We start from the raw sequence: 5,230 nt of genomic DNA on the forward strand, positions 1-5,230 counted from the left end.
TTTCAATGAAAAATGTGATTTGTCAACTTGCGTTAAAACTAAGAACTACAATGTACTTTTTTCATTCTATCTTTATCTTCAAGATAATCCATATCTAGAAGATAATTTTTATCTCCAAGATAATGATGGTTATCCACTCTCAAATTTGATTCTTAATCAAATACAAACTTTAAAAAAAAATGAGTTTTATTGAAACTTTTTTTTTACACATGAAGGGACTTTGATACTATAAATACAGGTCTCAGTGTATGTAAAAAGAGGGGCACAGTTAAAAAGATACCCTAAAAGAGAAAACTCTAGGAGAAAACTACAACCAGAAACCCTATAAAAAAAATAATAAGAAAAAAATATTTTAAAAAAATATAAGCACGGCCAAACCCTAGACTAGTCGTTATTGCCCTCCCCCAACTTTTTTCCTCTTCTTTCCTAGTCTTAGAACTAGCCATAAATTGACCCCTCCCCTCATTGTCCTTTAGCTAGCTTCCTTTCTTCTTCCTTGGTTTGCAAGAACAAAATAATAATGGAAGAAGCTCCATCTTCACTTTTTTTCTTTTCTGGCCAGGACTAAACCACCCTATCAGCAGCTCTTTTTCTCCATTCAGACAAAGCCTAGACATCACCACCCTCACTCTTTGAAGAAGGAAGAGAATGGGACCTTCGAAGAAAGGAAGAGTATTAATTATTGCAGCAACAACAACAAGTTTCCTCCTTCAGCACCAGCGACGACCACACCAATAAATCAGTAGTGTAACTCCTTTTTCTCCAGCACATCATCATCCTTTATGAAATACTATGAGTAGTCCAGCATGCACTCCTCCATTAACAGCAGATTTTTAAATCATGAACCGCATCTTTGTCTTTAACCATGGGGGTCTTTTAGTTCAAAACCGTGATCATTAGTAAGAGTACTTCTAAGTTCCACCATTCTTGATTTTCCACTTCTTTTCATTGAAGCAGCGACGACGAGTGCTCCTCAGCCACACCTTCCTCAGCTGCAGTGGTAGAACTAGCAGCAACCTCCTCTTCCTAGCAGCGGTAGTGTTGTTTTCAGCAGCTTGACTTTCAGTCACACCATCAACAACCAACAATAGCTCTTCTCAACAGGCTACCACTGTGACTAGCATACATCCTCTTCTCAGCAAGTTGTCATCATGAGTAGTAGAAGCAGTGTCCTACATCCTAACTTCAACCGAGAGCAGCGCCCAGTAGGGGGTTCTTATTGCCAACAGAAGGTAAACACAGTAAGGGAACGAACAACATGAGGTAAGACAAACAAAACAGGGAACTGGAGAAAGAATGGAGAGGACCTAGCATCGATCAGTTCTTCTCAAGCGATCCAAAAATCAAAGAAAGAACAGACGAAAAGAAGTAGCATTGGTCAGTTGTTACTCCATCATCCAACTTCTTCAGCGAACTAGGAACGCCTTCTTTTCCCTGCTGTTGTAAATATAATTCACTTTTCTCACTTTGTGCAAATTTAATTACCATGTCACTGTTGCAAGCACGCATGCGTGAATTGGTAACGCATGCACGCAACAATGACCAACCGGGTTACTAGTACAGTGAGGTTAGATTCAATTCAAAGAAATAAAAATAAAAAAGGAATTTTTGTTTTGTTTAATTCAGAATTTTATAAATTTATTCACTCACGTCAAAGTTAGGAATATATACCTTTTGGGTAGTGCAATATTTATCAACGTTAGAGTTGAAAATATTTATAGTTGATTATTCACTAATATCAAAGTCAGGAATATCCTAGGCGGACCATGAAAAACATAATACAACAAACTCTTAGTAATTTTAAACAAAATCAGCAATGCAGCTTGCATAAGGTATAACGCTTAAGAGGTGATAACATTTTTCCTCACGTACTAGTCCCGTACCATAGAATTTATGTTGACCAGTTAAGGTTCCTAGTGACCATAATACCAGGTAGCAACTCTTTAAGCAAGACATTTTTTTCTAAAAGAATAAGATGCCAAATGTTTGTTCTTTTTTCCAATCGATTATATTTTTAATTAGTCACCACGATGTCCAGGTATGACACCAGTCATCAGGATGTCATCAACATAGAGTGATATTTCCAGCTACAGACCATTTTCATCGTGTTTCAGATACAAAGTAGTTTCATTTTCACTTCTTTTGAATCTTAATTGAATCAAATAAGTTTCAATTCTGTTGTACCAGGCCCTTGGTGCTTGCTTCAAGTCATTAAGAGCCTTGTGTAGCTTGTATACTTTGTGTTTATAACTAGCAACTTCAAAGCCTTCTGGTTACTTAACATAGATTTCTTCAAGGAATATCCCATTTAGAAAAGCAAACTTGGCATCTAAATGATATACTTTCCCTTCTTTTTGACTTGCAGGTGCAAATAGAAGTCTTATAGTCTTATAATGTTTGCCACATATCCCACAAGAATTCCTTTCTCGGCTCTTTCATCAAGTTTTTGTCCTTTAGCAGATGACATAGGAAAGTAGCACAATGATCCAAACACTTTGAGATGTTTGGCAGTAGGTCGAACACCAAACCATACTTCTAATGGTGTTTTGCTTTGAATAGACTTAATTAGTAGTCTATTAAACAAATATAATGAAGTATTTACTTATTTAACCCATAAAAACCTTGGTAACTTCTTTTTAAACAAAATACATTTGGACATCTCCATCATGGTCCTATTCTTCCTTTTAAAAACTCCATTTTACTGTGCAAAGTATAGAACTGTTAGCTGATGTACAATCTCAGCTTCTAGATAAAAAGCATTGAACTCCTTTGAAGCATACTCTCCTTCATTATCAGTTCTTAGCACCTGAATTTTCTAACCACTTTGAGTTTTAGCCATACTTTTGATGTTTTTGAACATTGAAAGTGCTTGTGACTTGGTTTTCAGAAACTAAACCCAAGTCATTCTACTAAAGTCATCAATGAATAATATAAAATACACATTATTACTCGAAGAAGCTATGCTCATTGGTCCACAGATGTCTGAATGGACTAACTCTAGCTTATGAGTGACTTTTTTTGATATACTTTGAGGAATGATTATTGGTGTTACTTCCCTAGTTCACAGCTTCCACAAGTTTGGATAGTAACATAAATTTCAGGTATATTTTCTACCATATCATCATCATACAATAACTTTAATGATTTTAAATTGTAATGACCAAATCTTTTATGCCAAACAATACTTTCATTAATCTTGGCATTGAACATATGCCCTTTAACATCATCGAGCTTCAAATAGAAGCTATTACCATTCATTTTGATTTTTGCTATCTTTGAATCATGTGTATCAGTGATAAAGCAAAATCTCTTTTTAAAAGGGACTTATAAGCATTTCTTAGCATCTGTGCAACACTAAGGAGATTTTGATCTAGTTCTAGAATGTAAAGAACATTTATAATGGTTTTAATACCTCTATATAAATGCTTAATATCTCCATTTCCCAACTTGATCTGTGGTTGAACTGATCTGTCAATAGAAGAAAAAATTGACATAAACTTAGACATGTGACTAGTGTAGCTACTATTTATAAGCCATGTATTCAATTCAGTAGTATTGCTAGCTTGTGATGCCATAAACAGATGCTCCTCATCATCTTTACCTTCTTCAGAAACATTTGCTTCTTGTTGTATTTGCTATTGAGATTGTTTCTTCTTGATTCTTCAATATTTCTCACTATGACCAGGATTATTACAAAATATACATTGGAGATAAGGTTTACCCTTAGACTAACAATCTTTCTTAGCATGGTTAGTTCTTTTACAATAAGAGCAAAGTGAGAAAATTTGTCTTCTTGAAGATATAGTTGTCTTTCCCTTAGAAAACTTGACAGGTTTCTTTCTTGGTAGGTTACCAATACTCCTTCCTTTATTGCTTACTTGGAAAGCACCTTTAACAACCTCATCATCTCTTATTTATACCCTTTGCTCCTATACATGAAGTTTGCTAATTAACTCTATAATAGTGAGATTTTGCAAATCACAAGATTCTTTTATTGTAGAGACCTTGGCTTCAAACTTTTATGGTACAGAAATCATAAGTTTTTCTACCATCTTATGATCTTCAAATGTTTTTCCAAGAAGTCTCATTTGATTTGCAACAACCATTAATCTGCTAGAATAATCTTTGACAGATTCATTGTCTTTTATCTTCATCAACTCAAATTCTTTTTTTAATGCAAGAAGCTTAACTATTTTGACTATGTTACTACCTTTAAATTCAACTTAGAGCTTGTCCTATACTTGTTTTGGTGTTTCTAGGTTCATTATTTTGGAGAAAATATTAAACAAGTGATGACTTTATCCTTCTTGAGTTTTTCTTCTACATATACTTACATATGCTTTTATATGAGCAATTGTGGGGTTTGTTGTAGATCGTGGTGGATCAGAATCAATCACCACAACATTCTATAAGCTTGAGATCTTAGATAAAATCTCATTTTGACAACCCAAATATGATAGTATTCACCATTGAACACTAGAATTGCAAATAAAGTAGTATTTGAAGTAAATATTGAAACAAAAAAAAAAATAAGTTATTAGTGTTTATGCTCGCTCTTTCTGTATTTAACACTCAAAATACTTGCCTCACAATTCATAAGATAGAGGCTCTGATATTGAAATATTGTTAGTTAAACAAATAACTAATTGCATAGAAATAGAAAAGATTCTTAATAGAAAAGAGTTCAAGCAAAGAAAAAATAATTTTTTTATAAATAAAAAATATTTATTTAAAAGCATACAACTTAACTGAAAAATAACAAGAAATAATTAGAGTTCGTAGACACTACTTAACAGAAAATAAAAAAATCTAGATGCAAAATCTATTTTAAAACAATAATACAAATAACCAAGTCACAACAGCATTTATTTCATTCTTCATGTTATGACAAATTCTCGTAAATTCTAACAGATGCAAGAATCATCAGAAGTGTCCAATTTAATGTTCTTAGAAAGTTAAAAACCTTTAAGTGACACGTAATGACGGTGAGCTTTTAAAGGTCATGTTTTCCTCTACGTCAACCATTCAAACAATACAGACAGTCACAGTTCATGGTAGGCTGCAAACTGGGGATGATCCTTTTCCTGGATGTAATTGTATGATTTTAATCTAAGAGATGGGGGATGATCAGCAAGCTATCAAGCATATGCCAGAGTGATCATAATGTGGATAATAAGGACGGTGATGGGGTTTGGGGGGGGGGGGGGGGGTTTTTTTTCCTGGTGTTATT

The sequence above is a fragment of the Populus euphratica genome, unplaced genomic scaffold (assembly GCF_000495115.2).
Source record: "Populus euphratica unplaced genomic scaffold, PopEup_1.0 scaffold438.1, whole genome shotgun sequence".
NCBI lineage: Eukaryota > Viridiplantae > Streptophyta > Magnoliopsida > Malpighiales > Salicaceae > Populus > Populus euphratica.